A 24,008-nucleotide genomic window follows, 5' to 3' on the forward strand; every position below is an offset into this window, starting at 1 on the left:
TCCTTTTCTTCTGTCAAAGAGAAGCAGCTGTGCCCAGGAATTGTCTATAACTGGAATGCTGCATCTATTGGTGGAATGCTCCTTTGTGTAAGGAGAATGGGGATCTGTAGATTGTATCGAACCTGCCAAGGAATGGAAGGAGGACCAGACACTGCATGTTGCTGCACATTGTCTCTTCTGAAGTGGCTACAGAAGTTTCAAATAACATTATGCAGACGGCAATCCTTCTACTTGCTTTGCAAAGTGTGGCACCTGTCTGTATGCATGTTGCCTTCCAAAGCAAAAAGTGATGCCCACCGCCTCCGTTATTTTTACCAAGGCTTCTCTCTCCTCCAAATTACAGTGTTGACGAAGGCAGTACAAACCTGTGAAAATCTAACATAGCATTCATGATTAAGTGCATTGCTGCCCAGGACTAACGGAAGTCACCGTCCAAAGGCACCTGGAGGGTCTCAGATGCCCCCAGACTTGGCAAACCTATTTGCTTTTAAAGCTGTTGCTCTAAGTAGGCACAGCATGTCCGTAATGAAAAAAAAAGAAAGCAAAGGATGTTGAGTTTATGAGTTGGTCTCTTACGCTCACGCCGTTGACACGCCCTCCTCCAGCCACGTCTGTTGCTGTCACCTTTTCCCGTGGTGCTTAAGCAGGTTCATGTCCCAACCACAGGGAGATGGGGGGGGGGGGAGAAAGAGAAGGGAGAGAAAAAACACCACCTTTTTCTCTCCCCCTGAAAATAGGAAAATGTGATTGTAAAACCACAGACGTTGGCCAAAAATAGCAAAATAGAAGCAGGATCTGAAAAACACTCACGTCTTTCAACCAGTCTTGGGGAGCGAGAATTTGAGAAGCCACAGCGGTGGACTCCCCTCTCGGCTGGGGAGGGAGGAAGGAACAGGCAGCTGACAGCAAACCATCTGGCAAGGCAATGGGTGGGTCATTCAGTGGTATCAACTAGTATATGACTTGAATCACCCAAGGAGAACTAATTTATTGAACCATGAATAGGACAGCACAATAACCTCCTTCCAAGGGCCGTTGAATGCACTTGATGTCACAAGCGAATCCAGAACACAATGACAGAACTTTCACCTCCTGAAATTCTAAAATTATCCACAAGTGAGCAACAAAAGCAAAACGGTTAAGCCATGGAACACAACCACAGAGACACAGATGAGGTGCCAGGTAAAGTAAACACATATTAGCTATTTCTAAGTAGGAGTAAACACATACTGTCGGCACTCTTCCTCTCTTTCAAATTTAACCACTGCCCACAGTATCTTTCAAAGCTTTTTAAAATGACAGAACCTGATGAAATATAGAGGCTGACGGAAATGCCAGTCTCCAAGGCTTGGCACTGGCTACTAGCGAAGTTGCCGCAGTGTCACAGAAGCAGGGTGGGGGTGGGGTGGGGAAGCTACCCAAGGCTCCTGTTTTGGGCAGAACCATAGGCTGAGCTGCTCTGATGTCAGGGGCCAGGGCCTACATACACTTCTCCCTTCAACAACGATGGGGTTAGGGGCACCAGACGCCCGTGTGGTTCAAAAATCGGTGTATAATTCTCATGTCTCCCCCCTTCAAAGGTAGCTAAAAAGCAAAAACAGCTGATTCTCTCTCACACACAGAGAGAGAGAGAGAGAGAGAGAGAGAGAGAGAGAGAGAGAAACACACCTCCCCTGAGCTACATCAGCCTCCTGGCATGCCCCAGCACCCTCCCCAGCTGCCACGTGGAGCTGTCATGCCAGGAGAGTTGTTGGCAGTGCCATTTGACCAGGGCACTGCCAACAACAGGGTCCTCACCAAGGCTGAGACCCAGCTTTCTCAGGCCACTTCCTGGAGATGAATAGTAGCACTGCATTGATGGATCACTTATTTATTGGAAGATGTATTTATTTATTGAACAAAAATCTGAGCATAACCAAAACGGTGTTGCTCAGGCTCATGCAATTCGAGAGAGAAGTACACTAACACTCCCCGACCAAGTACTGATAAATGCCTGGATCCTGGTAAAATATCCCTTTTTGAAACTCATAAAAGAGTGACTTTGGGCTAGTATGTAACGCTAACCCTAATCGTTCCACCAAGTTGTTCTGAAGATCAAACGGGTTTGGTGGTTACCGCCTTCTGCAATACGATGCGTTCGAAGGAGACTGGTCCCAGGCATCCCTTTTACCAGAGCATGGAGAGTTATTTTCAACGTGCAGTTGGTTATAATTTTTGTAAAGTAATTCATTACCTTCCGGTACTTGTTACAACACTAAGAAAGTAACTGATAAGGTTACTTATTGTGCCACTTTTTATTCTGTTGTATCTTTATGCTACTTTGGAGAGTGGAAGTGCCTCTGGCTTGATACGAAAATGGCATACAACTTAAAAACTGTTAAAATGGTGCTACTGATGCCCTAAAATGCCCTTTAAAAGAAAACTCTGAGTATAACTAGAAGTTGTTGCGTGTTCTACCAGTCACACAGCTGTCTTTAGCTCAGCAGCAGAATTGGCATTTTACATTCCGCTCGTTATCTGCGCGCTGCCCCCACCAACAGGCTTCATGGGACTTCTCTTCTTGAAGTGAAACAAGCAGAGGAATATTACAAGAAATCAAGGAAATTTCCCATAATCTGGAACCTTCCAACCAACACGTTAGTGCCTTAGGCCTGACTCTGCTGTAGTTGTTAATGCCAATCAAAGTAGGCTCATTTGATCAAAGGGATTTGATTAAGTCTTGACTCACCTCTTTGCAATTGATTACATCTGTTTTCTCTGGAAATCGGATTAGGATATTTATTTTTTTAGTACCTTTAACATAATTAAGCACTGGATAGCAGGCTGGATAGCTCAGTGTGCCAGGTATCGGAGTGCTGGGTCCAAGGTTGGGAGTTCGGTTTGCCACTGTGCATGCCAGAAGAGCCAGCCTGGGTGGCCTTGGGCAAGCTGCACAGTCCCAGGGCACCCCCAGAAGAAGGGAATGATAAAACACGTTTGAGTTATTTCTACCTAGAAAACTCTGAAAAGGGTCAACATAAGTGAAAATGGACTGGATGGATCATCATCATCATCATCATCATTAAATATTAGATATTGGGAGAGCATTTTTGGAAAATTCAGAGAAGCAGGTGAAATTGTGGAGATAACTTTCCAATTAAGAGCTGCTTTTATGATGCGTGATATCTGCGGCAAGGAAGAGGAGATGACAAAGCCCCATATTACCCTACTATAAACAAGTGCTCTTTAGCAAAATATCCATGGGTTTTTCTGCAGTTGAAATCCTGGATTTACTTAATTGGCAGATGAATGAGCTAACACCTTAATTGCAGATTAAAGTTTGCCTGCCAATCGGTGAGTTGGAAGTTGAAGGGCTCACTGCTGTCGCCTTGGCCCCTATCCAGCAGCAGATTATCCACTTGTCTTTATTGGCTCTCTAGCTTATGTGCCAAATATTTTAAAATAACCAACACAGAGCGTGAAAATACACATGCTGTAAAATGGAGATACTAAGAACATTGCAACCAAACCCTTTAAGCCCCTGTTTGCATTCTTGCAATATTTGCCAAACCTCTCAGTGTTTCACCCTTCCTCAGATTTTTCCTTGCCAGAACAAGGAGGGGGGGAGAAGGATGCTTGATTTAAAGGGGGCTGGGGGCTGATTCCAAGACCAAGTCTCCCAATAACATTTTGCTATAGTGGACAGGGGGCATTATGTTGCTGCAGCCCACATCTCTCTGACCCCCTCGGCTGCCTGCCACTTTCAGGGATGAGTACGCAATGGCTAAGGGCAGTGGTGCTGCACCCAACATCTGCTTTGAATAAACATTGCCAGGATGCAAGGGGAAGAGATGCACCACAGTGGTGCCCAGGCTTTTACAGCAACAAATTCTCAATAGAGAAAATGGTTGTAAAGTTCAAGACAGTACAGCAAATTATTCCTATCCTAGATTGAGCAACCAAACAGAAGGAAGCACAAGTCACACTTTCCATGTAGATTAAAAGGTCCTGCCTATTGTATCGATAGAGCAGAAATTCAAAGGCACACCAAGAGCCAGGAACCACTCATGCACCAATACAGTGGTACCTCACTAGACGACGACCCCGCTGTACGACAAATCTGCAGGATGGTGACTTTTTGCGATCACTACAGTGATCCGCAAAACAGTCATTCCTATGGGGGAATTCTGCTTGATGGCGATTTGGTCCGTGCTTCGCGGACCGTTTATTCACAAGACAACGATCTTCGTTGGGTTCCTAAAATGGCTGCCCTGTGTTTTCCAGACCCATGCTTCGCAGGGCAGCCATTTTTACAGCTGATCGGCACTCAAAAAATGGCTTCCCCTATGGGTGATCTTTGCTGGACGACGAGGTAATTTCCCCATTGGAACACATTAAATGGGTTTCAATGCATTCCAATGGGGAATTGTTCTTCTCATGACGACGATTTCACTTAGTGGCTATTTTCCCGGAACATATTATCGTCGTCATGTGAGGCACCACTGTACTTCACAAGTGCTGGATTTCTCCTCTATTTTGTCCAAGTGAGGTACTGATTTTCAAAATGAAGTGATATTGGTACATCTGTCATTCTAGCCAATAGGGGCCCCAGTCAAGAAGCACTGACATACAGTTCAGCTGAAATCAGTGTTTGAAAACCTTATAAATTTGGATCCACTAGATGGAGTGTTGAGGGGATTCAAACTTCTTCAGTTCAAAAAGCCTGACTTTTAAGAGTAAACAACATCAAACCAATAAAGTAAAATGATCAGTGAAGGGTTGTCCTGATAGGTGCAAAGAAATATGTTGTCTTGCTCTTCTCATATCCACACTGTCTCAGGAAAACATTTTTTCCCCTGAATCCACACGTAAGATGTATTTTATGCTGGGATGTTCTGACACACCTCTCCATAAGCAGGGGAGACAACAGCAACATGATGCTCCCCCATCCTCCTTTTGAGTCCCCAGCTTATTTCCTGACCTTTTCACTTCTGCTTCCTCAGGGCCCCTTATATCTATTGTCTCCTCTTTCTCATCAAGTGTGCACTGTTTGAGTGGAGAGATCTAGCAACACACCGATTTGTAAAGCACATTTTAAAACAATGTCCATAATGAGTTTTGCTGAGTCATCTCTGGTGGCAAGAACTCGGGTGGGAAAGTCTCAGTGTTAGCATTAATCCACTAGCACAGAGGATCCTAGGGGATCACTTTTTGCAGGTCGGTACCCAAAGCTTTTGAAGAGTTGGTGTCAAAAACAGTTGATTTCTAAAGGGGTTTAGGGGTGGAGTAAGCTTCCCTGGTCAAGGGCTGAGACTGGAACCTGTCAACAATAGTGTTAATCTATCTCCCCAGAAATAAGGCAAGACAAGAAGCAAGAGGGGCTAGACATGATGTCATCATGAGCTTCTGTCAAAGGTATGTGTATCAAAGATGTAGAAGGCACAAATAGGTTTGACTACAATGCCAACACGCCATAACATGAGACTACAACAATAACAACAAAGGCATGCCAGTCTGAACAAAACAAGCCGGCAAGGCAAACAAAAACATTGCCTGCAATGGGTAGAGGCAAATATATCATGTGGGCATCTGACCAAATACTAATGCTATCTGGTGGAGGACCCAGTCTTTGCTGTGGGACAAATGCCAGAGTGGGTGAGTGCTCACGCAAACACGTGTAAATGTTTGCTGCAAACCTAACTAGAGGCAATTTAAACAGGCAAGATTGTGAGGTCCTTAAAATACATAACCCAGTGAAAGGTTTGGTCCGAATTACAAACCAGCAACTCAACATTCCGAGAAAACTCCACACGATGCACAGTGTAGTTAGTGGTATATTTGGGACATGGGTGCCTATAATGAGAGAACACACCGTTCGCCTCCACAAGAAGTGTCTGAAAGTTTCAACAACAACAACAGCAGCAGGAACAGCAATAGGAGCAGGTGTTGGTGAAGGGAACACCTCTTAAGTGCCTATTCCAGATCATCACACCCACAAACATTTTGCATTACACCACAGGTAAGTTACAAGAATGTTTCATTCCTGGGGAAATCTCATTCTTGGCCGGCTTCTATTAGGATTGCAGGAACAGGAAAGCTTGAACAGGGTTGCGGATGATGTCATAATCACTGCTGCTGAAAATGCCCTTGGGGGTTGGCCCCATCACAATAGGGCCGGATGCCAATTCCCACACAGGTTGGGGTCAGGCTGCAGGAGCAACAGCAGGCATGGAGTCTGCAAGAGCCATTTCAGGGTGTGTTGCACCCACAACCAAAAGGTACCTGGCCTATCTAAAGATGCTTCCCACAATTTTGCTGGAGTGTCAAATGGAGAATGTGGAAGACCGCCCTTCATACCCATGTTGAGAAAGTAAAATACTGTACCAATTTAAATAGGAGATTATTCTGTGGTTAGGAGTGGCCCATTATGCCACATCTGTTCTTCCTTTAGCAGAGGGAAATTCCTGGCAAACCTTAGAGCAGGGCAGAGGTGAGCAACTTGCGGTGCTCCAGAAATTTTTGGGAGTTCAATTCCCATCGTCCGTCACCATGGGCTATGTTGAGCAGGACTGAAGTCAGGGAGCCTTTTGTGCTTCATTTAACAGATGGTGGGAGTTGCAGCCCACATCTGGAGGGCCACAGCCATGACTTCACATGCTATAAATTCACGGACAGGGAAGACAACGTTAGACATTATGATAATGTAGACATAAATTGTTGGTTCAATACACACACAGGCTGAACAAGTATTATGATGGTACAGAAGCAAGCACACTCGCATACAAAAACAACCAAAGGTGATGATGATGTGCTGTCAAGTCAAATTTGACTTATGGTGACCCTTTTCAGGGTTTTCCAGGTACAGGACACTCAGAAATGGTTTGCCCTTCCCTTCTTCTGAGGTGCATTCTGGGACTGCACAGCTTGCCCAAGACCTCACAGGCTGGTTCTACTCTCAGGAGGCACCATGGGGAAGGGAACTCCCAACCTTTGGCTCCATAGCCAGATACCTAAGTCACTGAGCTGTTCAATCACTCACTAATTCCCAGTTTCAGCCATCAACAACTAGCCTGAGACTGCCTGTGGACGATTTTTACTCTTTGTAGAATAGCAGCCCTACTCTAATCGCAATATGCACTTGAATTGATTAGCCATTCTAAAATGAATGGCGCGCGCGCGCACACACACACACAAACACAGAGATACACAAAGAGAGAGAGAGGCAAGCCTAACACCTAATATTCCTTAATAACACCTACTACTATTATTACTGACAACACAAGTAATTGCCAATTAGTTACTGATTGTTACTGATCGTTAACAAAAATTAGATATAATTGCCAGCTAATCACAGCTACAATAGCTCTATTAATGGTAATGGTTTTTTAATGGCAGCAAGAGTGCCAGCAGTAAGGTGTATTTTTAATGTAGCTGAATGTCTGATAATGTTAATGGTGGAATGAAATATTTGAAAGACACACAGTTTCACCACTTTCACCATCAGTCACCGTCGTGATCCTCACCAATGATGTTATTTATGCTAGCAAAACCAGGACCAAAAATAATAATAACAATAACAGCAACAGTTACTAGGAATAATGATAGTAGTGAAGCTCTGCCCCAGTGCCAAAGAGAGATACCAACAGAACTGGAAGGGCCCTCCGGACCTTGTTTTTCTGGAAGAGCACTGAGGTGGTAGTATTAAGAAGCAGTCTAGCAGTAGCTGCAGTTGTGACAGCAACCTCAAAAAAATATGTTATATTGACAGCTATTTTACATGGGGTTTGAAATGTGTTGAGGCTATCTTTCCATATTTTTAGAGCAGACCACAGACAAGCCAACGCCTACACAAACTTATTCCAGTTATTTGCATTGTTCAACCATTTGTAGGATAGTGTGTTGCTGTGGTTTCTGAAACAGAATGCATCCTTTCCTCTCTGTAAGGGGAAGAAACTTGACTCACCCTCAATGACTGTGCTGTGCAACCAACCCAGCCACATATTCATCTCTGGCCTGCTGTTGACCCTCCACCAAACGCTGCTCCCAAGAGCTCAGCAGGAAGACTCAGTGCCGAATTACGCTGGTTTGTAAATGTCAACTGGAAATTATTTCTTTTTAAACCACTAAGGGGGCATGCATCATGGGTTTTTTTAAAAAAGAGCTGTGGTGTTGTTGCTTTTTTAACAGTAAAGCAAGTGATATAGTAGGTTTGAAATTGTTTCTCCTCCCCCCTCCCCCGACTTAGAGAGCTAAAGCGTATTTAGAAGGGGGTCATACTCGTCCCACACAAAATGGAGCCTTGGACTTCATTCTCTTGTGTAGAATTTGGATTCTTATCAACCCTCGGAAATTTCTTTAGAAACTTACCAATGCTTGAGTCTTTGTGATGGTTGCCATTTAGTGGAGTTATGTGTTGTTGTTTTTAAAAAGCAAGAACAATTTTATTATTTTCAAAATTAATCTGTTCTCCAGACAGTGTAATGCTTATTTCAGGCACAAGAAGCGTGACAGGTAGCCTATGGACCGACACCTTTATCAGATGGAGAGGTTCTAGAATCAAATGGGTACCAACTAGCAGTAAGCCCTCCCTGGCACTTACGACACTTGAGAAAGGCCACAATGAATGGCTGTTGTTGCTATGTGCCTTCAGGTCAGAAATGACTTATAGTGAACTTAATGGGGTTATCAAGGTAAAGGAGGTATTTATGGAGTAGTTGCACCATTTCCACAACCCAAGTGAGTTTCCATGACTTGCGTGCTGTAAGGAAGAAGATGAAGGGCTGCTACCCCACTTAGCATGCCTTCCTCTCTTCCTTCAGAGCCAACTGAGATACAGACATCTAGTTCTCCAACAGACATGGGGAGAAAGAGGAAGAAAAAGTGGGAGAAGGGGAGGGATGTTGGCGAGTTTTGAGGTCTGAGTTCAAATCTTTGGTACCAAGTCTCGAGGCTCAAGCCCCACCATTTCCCTATTAAAAATAAGTGGGTTTTTTTCCCCATAGAAAAAAGGGGAGAGGTGAGTGAGTACCAAGTCGCAAGTTGGAGTCACTGGAAAAAATAAATAAATCTGAATCAAGTCACTGATGCGACTTAAGTCTGACTTGACAGCAAGTCCCGTGACTTGAGTCCCCATCCTTGGAGAAGGGGAGATTTGGTAGAATGCAACAGAGTCTCAGGAAGACGATGATGGTCTGGGAGAAGGGAGAGCAACCAGTCTCGTCCAGGGAGTGGGAACTGGTGAGCAAAGAAGCTCCTCCAGGTGGGAGAACTGGTCCAGTTTAGACTTCCTAAAGAAGAAGCTGAAAGGCAAAGGAGAAGCGGGCCACCCCCACAAACCTTCATACTGGGGGGGGGGCTTGAGAGAGGTGAGAACGATGTAGGAGAGCCCAGGCACAAACCCCCAAAAGAGTTCCCCACGTCCATAGGAAGACTCCGACGCTACCCTTGGGAGGAAAGAGTTTCGAATCCTCCTGGTTGAGGAGGAAAAGGGAGACAGGAAGAGAGGGGCATCGGTGAGCCAGGGTGGGGAGTCCACCTCTGTTGTAACACCCCATGTCGGGCCGGACTCCTCATCCTGGTGAGTTGGGGAGGAGAGCTGGAGAGTCAGACAAGGAATAGAAAAAAGAGAACGGACGGTAAAAGGTGAGGGGACGATTAATCTCACAGAAGAAAACATTATGGATGAACCATTGCAAGTTATTGTTGAAAAGTTGCCTTCCAAGTTAATTTAAATACTGTTGATGTGAAAAGTTCTGTATCTTCGTACTTGAGTCCTAGAAGGGAGAAGGGAGAAGACCCCGTTGCTTCCGATGGAATAGGAAAAACTCAGAAGTGGGGAGTCAAACCATCACAATCTCCTGTGATAATGAGTTCCAAAGGCATCCCCATTCATTCGTTTTCTAAGTTAGACTGAGGGATTCTGTGTGTGTGCGTGCGCGTGTGCATGTCTGTATATGTGCACGGCAAACAAACAAACAAGCCAGCTTTTCCAAATACAAAAATCTTTAAAGAGGGGTGAAAAATCACCTGAGGGGAGGCACCCACCAAAAACTGACCAATGAGGATTGAGTGGGAGGTGGGGACAGAAAAGCAAATGAGAAGAATGACAGGATGTAATGGACTGCTGTAGAGGAGAACAATGAAAAGATACAGCTTACACTGCAGCATTTTGCTGCAGGTCCTATTGTGATTGGTTTGGTTTGGTTTTGTTCTGTTTTGCATGGAGGGCTGGTAGCTGCTCCTAAAGCTGGCAGACCCGCTAAGGTGGGGCTGAAAGAAAGATTTTGCCACTTTTGAATGCATCTAGCAAAACAAGAGGCTCTGCAGGCAAAGCTGGCTGAGGAAAGGATGCCTGGCTCTGTTTTCAGGGTCCGTCTCCAAAAATTTCCTATTTCTGGGGGGGGGAGAGGGGCAGGTTTATCAGAGAGCAAGGGTGAATTGAAACTATGAGCTGTTTCACACATCTCTGGATTACTCAACACCTTATGACTGACAGCCAAAAGCATAAACAGAGACCCCAGCAAAGTTGTCTGTCCGAGGTGACACTGGGTGAGAGGAACGCTCTCTCTGTGGCTTTCCGTCTGCAACGGTTCCTTCGTACTTGAAAGTCCTTCGTACTTGAAAGTCGTCACCTTGCCTCACAGCTATCAAACGATGAACAGACATATTCAGACCAACCTTTAAAACAACCATGTGCCAAGGGAAGGAGAACCTTACTCTCTCACACCAGGAGCCGCGTGTGTGTGTGTGTGTGTGTGTGTGTGTGTGTGTGTGTGTGTGTGTGTGTGTGTGTGTGTGTGTGTGTGTGTGTGTGCGCGCGCGCGCGTGCGTGCGTGCGTGCATGTGTGTAAAATATTAATAGGGCAATACAGCATATGTCTACTCTAAAGCAAATACCACTGATTCAACGTGACTTACTTTCACATAAGTGTGTTTATAGGATTGCAGCCTAAGGCCGACAGGACAAGAAAAATATAAGAAAACCCAGGAATACAGCAGACCATTTTCTCCCTACATTGAAATACCTGTAACAGGGTTTGGGCGTCCCTCCCTGCCAATTTCTTCCCCTCTATTTTTTAAACATTCAATTAGCATATAGAACTTACTGCAACAAGGTGTCCGTGCCACAGGCGGCTGCCACCTAAGACTGCAATACTATAGATAGTAGAACTCAGAAAGGCTATTTTTTGGATTACAGCTTTCAGGATTCCCCAGTTAGCCTGCCCCCCCTGATGTAAGAGAAAGTCGTTTGAACTCCAGTGGAGCTTACTTCTCAGTAGTTGTATACAGGATTGCACCAGCGGCTATCTTTTTTTTTTTTTAAATGGTATTTAACACATTCAATGATCATACGGCATCTCAGCATTTAAGGGTAATATACCTTTAATCTAGATGCAAAGGAAACCTAATACCTTCAGGCTGTACTTCTAAGCACTTAACAGGCCAAACCTGTCTATCTCTCTGTATCTCTACCTCTTTATCTGAATCTGGATGGACTTTTGATATAAGCAAATTTAAAATTTTTTATTTTTAAAAGAAAAACAGATATTTTTTTTGTTTGCCTTATATCAGCTCTGCTGTTTAAAATGAGTCCAATAGGTACACAGGTTCAAGAACTGCATTAAAAAAAAAAACAGCTCATAACGTACCTGGACTTTGGAAGAAGCACTTGACCCGGTAAAAATATATCATTTCATCCATCTGCATGTTTCTTTCAGTGGAGCCAAGATGGCTACTAATACTTTAGTTTCCTCCAAAGGTTTCTTTCCAAGAACTGAACTGACAGCAGTAGTACCAGCTCCTTCTAAACAATTGTTTCCCACCAGAGTTTGTTTCTGCCTTATAGAAATCAATCTGGCCTTTGCACATAACATTTCACTGAGATAACATTCCCACCCCCCACCCCAAAAAAAAAATATCCAGAAAGGAATTTAAAAGACTATGCAGCCTTTGCACAATCTCTGCAGGGAAACGAAGACCAACGAGGTGCAATGTGAAAAGCTAACAAAGACAGGGATTACTCCGTAAGCCTCTGATTCTGTTCCAAGGAGAAATAAAATCCCACATCCTGGAAACTGGAGTTCTGCCAGGTGAAAATGGATCATGTCATCATAGGATAGCCATTGTGGTGTAGTAATTAGAGTGCTGAACTGGGGTTTGGGATCTCTCTGTTTCTCAACCTGTTCAACCTCACAAACTAGTTGGGAAGATAAAGGAGGACAGGGCTGAAGACGAGAACTCTGTAGACTACCTTGAGCTCATTAAAGGAAAGTCAGGACGTGAACATGTCCATGAAATAAAACAAGCATCTTTTCTATAGCTCTTGGTTGTGTGTAAAATGGTTAGGGTCTAGAGATGACCACAAACTGCTGGTCTGGTGTGGTTCATTTCCCAGCCGGACAGCTGATCGGAACCTGCTCAGAAGAAGCACCTGGAAAAGGCAGGGAGGGACACTGCTGCTGAATGGCTGCCCGCTGGAGGGCCCCCTCCGCTGAATTGTAGATCAGCTGTTCAGTCAGGAAACGAAACGAACCGCTATGAACCGCCGAACCAGCAGTTCATACTCCCTAGTAGGGAGCACTGCTTAACAGAAGCAAACAGGTTTTCCATATATGAAGTCTCAGCTACAACTGCTACCTTCTTTAGTTCAAACCATCAGCTAGCAGGGTGGTGGGGAAAGAGTTTCACTTAAGACTCTGAAGAACTGGCTCTTCCACTTAGAGGGCATCTGGGTAGGCAGATGTCAGGGTTGCTTGAATCTGCACACACACATACACGCACACATCTGCATGCACACGCACACATGTGCACACACACATCTGCGCACGCGCACACACACACATTGAGAACTCCAGGATACTGCCAACCAGGACCAGATGCAAAAAGTTACTTTTCTGAACAGCTTAGTCCTCTGGGAAAAAGTTACATTTGGGAGGGCAAAACCCAGAAGGAAATTCATCAATCTGAAGGGGAGGGATGATTAATGTCAAGGGACAGTTTCTGTTTATGGTGAGGACTGAGAACATGGTGCCCTCCAGATGTTGTTCGAATGTAACTCCCATCAGTCCCAGTAAATGTAGCCGGTGGTGAAAGATGATGGGAGATGGCCCTGCACACACATCATGTCACATGGTTAGACACGAACCTTCCCTGGTCCACATGCACATGCTTGACCAATTCTCCTTTGTGTTGCTCATGATAACTTTTGCAAAGAGATAACGAGAAAAGAGTCCGCTAAATGTTCATACTCTTCACTGTAACTCAGGGAGAGTGGCTTGTCCAACAGGAGGAGTGATGCCTGGAAATACTACTAGCACAGTCTGTGAAACGGTTGGAGCCATAAGCTATTTTGGCAAGCGAAACTAAAAATGAACAGACATTCTCCCCTGCAAGCTGGATCAAAGCACTTATTTCAAATTGACACAGCATACAGATTAGTGGGGGCTAAAATGAAATCTCCTCCTGGCATTTTTTCCTGGAAGTGTCGACTTCAAGTGCTTGATAGCTGGAGGATCATCCACCCTGGATGCAGAGGAGAAGCTGTTCTTTATTAGGAAATCTTGATGCACAAGGCATGAAAAAAAAAGAGATGCAAAATACGATATCAGCAATCTCCCTGTCAATTTTGCAGGATCCTTGCTGGATGGAAGCTTCACTCACATGAATCCCTAGCTCTGAAGACTGTCTTACAGCTGTGCCTCCTTGACAGGGGCTGGACTTGATGATCCATAGGATCACTTCCACTTCTGCAGTTTTAAGATGATGCTGATGCAGAGTTTTTACCCCATGCCAGTGGGCAGTACTGCACATGGAAGAATGCCCCCCAACTAACTGTGGAGATGTGGTACGTACACACTGTTCTTACAACAAGCATGGAGGGGTAAAAGAAATGATTTTCAGTACAACAGCAAGAAGAAGTTGGAGCGCTTCATTACCCCCCCACACACACACACCATTGCGTTCCTCCACCAATCACCACCTCCTACCTATTTCCTATCCCACCTGACTTCCCAGGTGCAGGCTCATGACCATGCAGGGAAAGAGTTTTAAGGAAAAGGAAAGGGGCAGGGGAAAATCTCCCTCTGGCACCCTGTTTTGCTGCTCTGCGACAAAGGCCTGGATTTCTGGGCCCTTTGACCACCACCTCACATGGAGTTTAGCCCTCCAACAGAGAGCTGTCTCCCAAGTTTGATGCTCAACAGATCCTGAACCGAAATATTCCCCAGAGCTTACAGAGGCAGCAGTGATGGATTACTAGATCTTGGCATGTGGTCTTCCAGCAGCTGCTCTCTAGGGTCCCAAAGATACCAAAGCCAACTTTTGGAAACACTGCTGGGAAAAGTCCTATGGGTCATTGCCCCCTTCGGACTGGACTCCCCATTCAGCATCCACACAATAGCTTTGAAAGGGAATCAGAATTCTTGAGTCTCACTTGGCCAACTTCCAGAGAGTTAGCCGCCTGCCCAACTAACAAAGAAGATAATTCCTTCCCACCTCACCGTTTTTTTTTTTACAGCATCGCTCCAGCCTCCCATTTGTTGGACAAGGAAAATGAACCCACGGAAACCTGCCAAAAAAAAAAAAAGCTAACGGAGCAGTATAGTCAGCTGTCTCAGGCACAGGGTGGGACTGACGCAAAGTCCATTTCCTGAGCGATGTGGATCATTTCATTGGCTGTATGCCACACCCTGCCAAATACATGAGAATCTCGCTTTGCCTGACCACCCAAATGACTGTCAAAGGGGTGGGGGGGTGGGGGGGCTGGATAAAGGAAGGTAGCAAAGATTCTGGAAAGGAAAGACTATGGTTATTCATTCAGTTTGTTCCAGGCTGCTGCATTCAACCAACTGTGGTGCTGACAAAGAGCTGCGTGCATCTGGTTTAGAGTTCTCTCAAGGAACACCCTCATATGCAGGAATGTCATGTGGTCATTTTCTAACCCCCACCCTGGCACTTCCTTCCATGCTTTCTTCACCTGCCAGGCATGTACATTGCATAGATAGTTGCTGGAAGCTCAGCAACAAGAGCAATGAAAGTTGGCAAAAGCCCAACCTGCTCTTCACTGCTGTTTGGAGTTTTTGCAACCTCGCATGCTGCCTTTAGTAAGTTTGACTGGGAGGGACCTTTCTGGGCTGAGGTGACTGTCAATCTATCCAGCACTAACCAATCATTTCTTCCCTGCCTCTGAATCCAAAGAGAGTCTGGCCTCTCTACTGAGAGTTTCCCCCCTCTCTTGGGTCTTTTGGAAGTGGTGAGTCTCTTGAAGCCTGTTATGTTTCTCAGTCTGCTGTTTCTCAGTCATGTTTCTCTGTTTGCTGCTTAATCTGTTTAACTGTAAGTAAAAAAATACTTTTTATTCTTTCTCTTACAAATGTCCCTGAGTGAGTTATTGAGACTGTAAGTGTCATTTTAATGACAAAAGGAGATGGACTAATCTGGGGAACTTGAAACTATTCTACTCTGCTCTATTCTGCTGTGCAGCTAAGGGAACTTCACTAAAATTTGAAACTCTGCAACAGTCACCCAACAATCTCAGAATATGGAAGGCTACAACAAACAGGCAATCTTGGCATGATTGTAGCTTTTAATGATTGCAGTGCCAGGCTTTGTACTCTCAAAAATATTCAAGATGGCAACCCTAAGAGAGCATAGACTCCCCCAACATTACAGATTTCATAGATGAAAATAAGGGTCATCTTCTCTTCCTGTAATACCTTTTTCCTCAGAGCTACATCCCTCTTCCACACCTCTGGAGATTCTGCTTTGCCTTCCTATGTAATATTCAATAAACCATCCCAAACTGGATTCTTAAACTGATTACGTAGAACAACAACAAGAAAATCAGTCTTGTGACATGCTAAAGAGTAACCATCTCACAGTATTTTAATGTGAGCAATCCAGGATAACAATCCATAATTAGATGTGTCTCAGGATCCAAGATTCGAACCAGGGTCTCCCTTGTCCTAGCCTAGCGGTTCCAACCCTTCACCACACAGCCTTGCACGGAGAGAACAGCAATACTAGCCCAAGTGTGAGCACATTCTTCCTTTTATTGTCCCAACCTTCCTGACAGGGAAAAAAAAAATCAAAACTGGACACAGAACAAAGATTTACCAGGGGTCCGTCCTAAAGAAACAGGCTCTGTCCCTGGTAAAAAGGGACTTCAACAGGCCATACCACAGAGCCATGAGCAAGAAAGGTGGTGGAGTACCTGCTGCCCAAAGGTCAAGTCCAAGAATGTTTACTGCCGTGTACTTCAGGGACACAGAGAAAGAGAAACTATGGGTCATGTTCTTTCTGCTGTCCTTGCTAGGTGCATGACAGCAACACAAGGTGACTTAAATGTCTTCTGCTCTGAGCCTTGTCTGTCTTCTCTGCTCTCTCAGAGGGGCCTTCCAACCCTGTGCTGCATCTCATTTTGTCTTCTTATGTGGTCGACATTCTGCTCTGCAGTGCCAGGATAATTTTCAAGGCTAGTTTCGGAATGACTGCACGGAGCGTTGATATTCACTGTCATTGCTCTGGCTGGTTTCTTCCCCACCCCCCAGCAGTCCCTAAAGCCACTTGTCAAGGAGATTTTGTTTTAATTGCATAGTTTTGATTTACAAAGAATGGGGTCAGCAGACTTACCCTCCCAGTGGCAAATGCCAGGCCTAGGAAAACAGGCTGGCTCGTAAAAACAGCATGCCTACCTCCTGAGACGCAAGCGAATCGAGGCAAATGGCAGCTTGGGCATTCAGCAAAAAACAGTCAAGAGCTCTGTGGCACCCCAGAGGCTGACACATTCATCCTGAGCATGAGCTGACAACTTGTTGTGTGCCAAGCAAATTCTAAAACTAGACAAGGGAATATGTAGCGGCTGCCCAGACGTTGCTATACTGCGATTCTCCACACCTCTCACTGCCTAGGAAGGCTCTGCTGGACTTTACTGGCTAAACTTGATGGAATGCTGGTGTACAATCAATACGTATCTGGAGGGTCACCCATTTCCACAGTCCAGGTCTAAAACCAATTAGGTCTGCCTGACCCATCCTTTGTTTTGTTTTCATTATTTAATTAAGTTCATGTTTAATCCTAGTGGTGTCCCAGAGTGGGACTCGAGGCAACCCATGACATGAATCAAAACAGACTACCGCTAAACACACAAGGAACAATCCTATTAAAACACAATTAAATAAGATACCCATCAAAAACAAGCAATGGACGAAAACCATTTCGAGAACCACTTCAAAGCTCAACAAAGGAGGGGGGGAAGCGTACAAGACCCACCATTACAACCTCCTTACTCAACACAGCCCATCAGCAGGCAAAGGTCTGCTATAAAACCTCCTTCTTTAGATGTTGGGACTTTTACAGAATACCAGACTTAGTGATGTCATCATTCTCCCCAGGCCTCTTTTTTTTTCTACACCCTACCTGCTTGCTGCACACCCAGATTGAAAATGCAAGCAGAAGTTGAAAATCTGCTCCTTAAATATAGAGGGGAAGGGGGAACATGGGCTACAAGCCCTCGGCATTCTGCAACATTACACTGCCACACCCCAATTTTCCTGTAAAATAATTTTAAAAAACCTCCACAATTTCACCCCTTTGGCCTTGTTTCAGTCCAGAGGAATATATTTTTCAAAATCAGAAATGATTTCAACAGGACAGGGTGGGACGCAGCAAAATTTCCCCCACACCTCTAGAAGGCATGAGAAGACTGCTTAAATTTTATGGAAAAGGGGGAGTTGAGGGGATGTTCAGTAGTGCTAAGAGGAAGATGAACCTTTTTGGTGCGTGCCTCCCTAGGCCTCTGGAAGCTGCCTGTTTATGTTTTGCACTGACATTTGAAGCAGTCACTTTTGGAACATGGACGTGTTCTCCAGTGCACATGGCCCTGTTTTCCCAAGTACATGTGTGAAGATGATGATAATGATGATGGAAGAACGGTGTGTGTGTGTGATAATGGGGACTTCCATATCTTCTGTTCTAGAGGAAAATCAAAGTAGGAGTCTACTGTTCAGAAAGTTGCTTTTGTGTGTGTGCGCACACATGCACATTCATATATGCACGCATGCACTGCAGTCTAAAACATCACTTTGCCCAGGGCACCCCCACTGTTCTACAGCTCAAGCAGAGTGCTCTTTCCCCAATTAGAGTACAATCGTGTACACTTTGGAGCAACTGGCACTGACCTCAGTGGCGGGTATTTACATTTCAACAGACATATTGCTATTCTTTCACACGAACACCAAGGGGGAAGGGAGGACAAATCACTCCTGACTCTACTCTCGTGTTCTGGTTCGTGTCTGCACACAAGTCTTTTCACATAAGGGGAAATAAGAGGAGTCTCTGTTTCTTCCCGAATTTTGCCTCTTCCCCCACCTGAAGTAGCCAAATGCAAACAAAGGAGGGCCAGATGTCTGTGCCTTTCTGACAGGTGCAAAAGAAGGAATTTCAGCAGGCTCAGCGTGTTGGGCCCCGTCCTCGTTGGCACCTGCCCTCCTCTCCCAGGCGGTCCACCCACCCATGTTTGCTCTCTGGCAACCTCTCTCCTCGCCCACAAGGTCTCTTACCTATCGTAGCATCCATGACTGATCACAAAGCTAGGTCCCCAAATCATGCTCAGCTTGGGCTCCGGCATGGCTGCTTGTCAGTTAATTAAGCTAATAGCACCCAGGCAGGCTTCGGTGTCCAGAGCACTATCAAGTGTCCTGCGCATGCCTGGGTGTTCTACACTCTGTGGAGTAAATAAAATAGACAACAAAGATGGGGCTACCCTGACTTCCAGGCTCCATACTCTTCAATGGGCCATAGGTTTCTGTTTGATTGTGTGCATTTTTCTTAATGAAAGTCTGTTCGGTTCAAAAAGATAAAGAAGAGATTGCTGAATGCAATTCGGTCATCCCTGCAGGACGTCCACTGACATAAAACCCATCAGATAAACCCGTGATTCCAACCTTGGGTCCCTAGATATTCTTGGACTGCAACTCCCAGAAATCTTGGCCACCACAGCAAGTGGTGAAGGCTTCTGGGAGTTTCAGTCCAGAACATCTGAGGACCCAAGACTGGAAACCACTGGTATAAACCACAAGGATCATTGTTCAGATAGAAGTCAAAAGGTTTATAGCATTACTATTATTGCTATTTTTATTATTAATTTACAATTATATTCTTCTTTTCCTACATGAGCACATTGCCAACAGTTTCCCTCCCTGGTTCATTCTCACAAGAAAAACAACAGTCTGGCAGGGTAGACCAGCCTGAGACGCTATGATTGGTTCAAGGTGAGTTTTGTGGCTCAGTGGGGGCTTGGACCATATTCTTCCTAGTCCTAACATGACACTCTAATCACTGGACCACAGTGCCGTGTTTTGCACAAATCAACCATTTTCAAACATTGTTGGAAGAAACTCTGGGAATTTCTGGGGAAAATACCTGGAGGGTTTTCTCGGGAGCAAGAGCGACCCAAGGTATTGCACCGCCTGAGGGCCATGTATCACCAAGTTTGAGCCAAGAGGCTCAAAAGTCTTGGAACATGCTTTCCAGCCCCTTCGGGACCTGTGTGCACCCTCTCAGCTACGCCCTGTCCCAGGAAGCCATTTTGTGCTACTTGGCTCTCTGCCTTTCTTCTCATTCTTGTTTATTTAGTTTCTGTTCTGCTGGAGTTATTTTTAGGTAGCAATGCCTAGGGTATTTTGATGAAGGATATCCGGTCTAAGCCACTTTCTGGGAAGTCCGCGTGCTTTAATTACTAACAGCCCCCATTCAGTTGTTGTGAACAAACATAGAGCTGAGCCTTTTTGGTGTGCCTGTTGAGTCAAACAGGAAGCCTCTTGCTTTCGTGTGTGCAAGGAAGGGAGAATAAGCCAAGAACAAGCCCAGACAACAGTTGCCGTTCAGGGTTTTTCATGGGCTGGAGGGTGAATGCTGTCAAATGGTTTGCGAGCGGATCATCTCGGAATTGGAAATTAAATGGCCCAGTACTAATCCGGATATACTGACTTTAAAAAAATTGGACACACCTACAAAGTAACTCGTTACCTACCCTGAGCTAGTTGTAATTAATTCCTTTTCTACCAGTAACACATTATAACAAAGTATAACATATTACAGGACTAAAACTTACCAACGTGTCATTCTTTTTCTATTGCAATTAATCGTTAGTTACTTTTATAATTACAGGGATGCAGAGTGACTAAAGTGAAATCACTGCAGCAGCGAACTGAGGCTAATCAATCAACAAAGCATTGGTTTCTGGACAACAGGCCCACCACCACCTGGAATCTGATTGGCCTCTTATTAATTAACAGCAACTCATCACTAGAACATACATGATTTCATGTACACACTCACACACCAGTCATCAATAGGATTCCAGCCATTACTTATTCTTGTTGTTGGAAACAGGACTTGTGTCACTTGCAACCAACTAAAACTGCTGGATAGGTCAGTGATTTAGCTCAGTGGTTCTTAACCTTTGTTACTCGGATGCTTTTGAACTGCAACTCCCAGGAACCCCAGTCAGGACAGCTGGTGGTGAAGGCTTCTGGGAGTTGCAGTCCAAAACTCCTGAGTAACCCAAGGTTAAGAACCAGTGATTTAGCTAGCTGTTGAGCCAAAGATTGAGAGTTTAGTTCCCCACTGTGCCTCCTTGACACAGTGACCCATAGGGTCCTTTCCAGCTCTGAAGTTCTAAGATTATTATTATTCTAAGATTCATATTGCACCTTTAATTAGTAGCACAGGATGTTATAGCAGGGAGAGTCTGACATCCACCCATTCTCTCTCTCTCTCTCTCTCTCTCTCTCTCTCTCTCTCTCTCACACACACACACACACACACACACACACACACACACACACACACACACACCATACATAACATACTGCCTTTGAACACTTGTATAAAATGTGTTTTCCTTCACCCTTGAACAATCCGTTCCCACACATTTAGATGGTAGGCACAAATATTCTTCGAAGACCAGCACCAGGATGCAGGTGAGATTTAATCAGTTAAAAAAACAAAACAAAACAAGAAATACAATATAGGCATGCATGAAAAAAAAACACCCAGGCTGCAACCCTTACCTGGGAGTAACTGCTGCTAAACCATGAGGGGCTTATTTTCAAGCAATGATGAGCAGAACTGTAGTGTTCTTTTCAGAGAAAGAAAAACAAAAACAAAGGCAACAAGCAAATGCACAGTGCAGATCCCTTTCTGGCCAAGTGATGCCGCAGGCTTCTCATGATCAAACCTGAGGCACTGACCAAAGTAGAAAGCGGATTTTCTATACAAAGCCTACATCAATAGAAACTCTCAGGGATGGCACGAAAGTGCAGTGTTGAGTCCTGAGTCATCCAAGAGCTTGCCTGGCCCAGAGAAAACTTCCTGGTGGATTCCCCCCCCCCCTCCATTTCTCAAGCCAACCATGGAGGGGAAGATGGAGGTTGGGTACCATTTTCTATACAGCACACAGGATCCTGAAGTGGGGATGAATTTATGATTCCCACACTGCCTGGTAAAATTCTGCTCTTTGCCTGACATTATTTTATATAATTTCATTTTATTTTGCCTCAGTGCACAAAAACCCAGACAAGTTTGTGGAATGGCCAGCCCAAGACTGAGACATAACACGTAACACACATAGTTATGCTCTCCTCCTCGGATCTGATTCATTTCTGCATCTCTTGAGGGAAGTGTTGGGTCTGGCAAACAGGGCTCTGCTTCCCCTCCTCCACATTAGCTAACTGAAGAAAAAAATCTGATATCTATTTTTAACCCTCAAACACCCACGCCATGTATGGCGCCGTCTTTGTGCTAGAGAGCACAAACAGACGGCTCTTCCCTCTGCCCTCTTGGGAGGTTGCCCATTTCTCTGCTGCAGCTGGCACCCGTTTCTGCCTACCAGGGTAAACAACACACGTGGGTAAATCGTTAACAAGACCTTGCAGTGTGTGTGTGTGTGTGTTGGGGGGGGGATACAGATGACCACTACTTCCAGTCTCTGTGCCACAAGTGGGCAGCCTCCAGCTCTTGGCCACATGTGGCCTACAGTTTTCATTTAAGTGGCCTGCACAGCCCCTTGGCACTTCCTGATCTTTCCTGTGCCAGCTGCCTCAGCTTCCGCTGAGGGACTGGCCATCAGCCAAGATGTGTGCTGGGTAGGGTGAATGGACGTGTGTGTGTGTGTGTGTGTGTGTGTGTGTGTGTGTGTGTGTGTGTGTGTGTGAGAGAGAGAGAGAGAGAGAGAGAGAGAATGGGTGGATGTCAGGAGTGGGAGAGAAAATGTTTGCAGTGCTGCTGATCTTGAGGAATATGAAGCTTAAAAGGGCAAGCCTCTGGCTTGGAGCCTAGAACTCCTCTGGAACTCCATTCAGACAAGGCCCTCAGGGAGCGTTGCCGTGTTAACATGTGGACGGGGGGACTGGGGGCTGGCACGGAGACCGAAGGTTCTTGGGAGAGAGGGCACACAATTGATCTCAACTCCAGAGGTTCTAAGTAAGGTTGTCGGGTCTACAGCATCCCATTCCCTGAAATGTCCAGGCCAACAGGTGTGATCAAGAGAGCTGTTCCTCAGCATGTCATAAGAGGAGGCTCTTGGGATGTGAAAGAGGTATAACAAGCAAGAAGGGGGAGGGAGGGGGACACACATACAAACATATTTACCCTTCAGCCAGCAGATTTTGACACCCAGATAGAGGGGTGCCCAGAGGTCAAAGCCACCTCTTTCACACACAAATGAATTTTGTCCTCTTGCAGGGCTGTTTATGCCATAGTTCTCTCCCTTCTTGAGAGAGCCGTTCCCTGTGACTTCAGTCCGTGTCCCAAGACCTAGTCCTGGCTCAGGTAATCTCGGGTTGCTTAATCTGTGATCTGATCTGGATTCAGGCAGTATCTCAGGCTCGGCCATGATGCTGAAATCGACAATGACAGAGTATGGCAGTCACTCTGAACTCAGGGCAAAAACCCAGGCTCTCAGGGTGTGCATCTTGAGGCCAGCCATTGATATTCTGGTACCTGAACTAGAAAGCTTAAACATTAGTTGCCTCTTTCTGACCAAAACAGGAGCAGAAAAAACATCAGCAGGGAAACTGAATGGAAATGCAAAGGAGCTTTGGATATTCTGTTGCAATGATCTTGCAAACAGAAGCATATTGATGCCTTTTCTGTTGCAGGACAGGGATTTCCCAACCTCTCATTCTGTTACCTTAAAAATGGTGCCAGAATTTCCCCCTGTAGATAGCCCTCTCGTCTTGCCTTATGCTAAGCCCCCCTCTGCACTCTGCCTTTACTGGAAGTAAGGCACTGTGAGGAAGAAAAGAATTCTACCCAGGGTCAGGATTCTAGCAGAGCTTGATGACCAAGGATCAGATATGTGAATGAAGCCCATATTTGTGCCCAGAAGACCAATCACCAAAGAAATCAAGCTAATTTACTATTTGTGGGAAGACCCAAAAGATCATGCTGTGACCATCTCACGTTTTTCAGTTATTAAGGAATTCCCTTTTGTAGTGGCAGATTATCTCATTATCACCACCATTTAAAAAAAAAACTTATGAGCCATTTTCCATATAATGTGAGGTTTATACCACAAGAACAGTAACAGAAACCAATATTGCTTATCAGTACAAGATTGGAATAATACTTCCTTAACATAAAAACAACCCAGACATTTCATTAATACTAATACAATGACACTCCAAAACTTTATTTATAAAGCAGGAGGTATGAGTCAATGAATTATTACTTAGCAATAATATATAACCTATAAGAAGATATGCCACACCTTTCTACAACCACACATTAACATAAAGGTCTAGTAACCAGCTTCTTCTTATCTTTACTGGGAACTACTGAAAAGTTCAGTGGTTTAGATTAGAGATGGGCACAAATCAGAAAAATTGTGATTTGTTTTGATTTATGATTAGTCAAGAGAGACGTGGTGGCGTTGAGGGTTAAACCACAGAAGCCTCTGTACTGCAAGGTCAGAAGACCGGCAGTCGTAAGATTGAATCCACGTGACGGAGTGAGCCCCTAATTGCTTG

General features: G+C 45.0%; 1 protein-coding gene and 1 long non-coding RNA gene across 6 annotated transcripts in view; both read right to left on the reverse strand.

The window, feature by feature from the left end:
* HDAC7 (histone deacetylase 7) overlaps nt 1-24,008 on the reverse strand; it is a 225,291-nt gene that overhangs the window by 171,234 nt on the left and 30,049 nt on the right. The gene's annotated exons all lie outside the window — the stretch shown is intronic.
* LOC144587082 (uncharacterized) overlaps nt 1-24,008 on the reverse strand; it is a 48,707-nt gene that overhangs the window by 11,065 nt on the left and 13,634 nt on the right. Inside the window, exon 1 of the long non-coding RNA XR_013542248.1 lies at nt 1-24,008. This exon is cut by the window's right edge and continues 13,634 nt beyond it. This is a non-coding gene — a long non-coding RNA (uncharacterized LOC144587082).

This window comes from Pogona vitticeps, chromosome 2 (assembly GCF_051106095.1).
Source record: "Pogona vitticeps strain Pit_001003342236 chromosome 2, PviZW2.1, whole genome shotgun sequence".
In the NCBI taxonomy this organism is placed as follows: domain Eukaryota; kingdom Metazoa; phylum Chordata; class Lepidosauria; order Squamata; family Agamidae; genus Pogona; species Pogona vitticeps.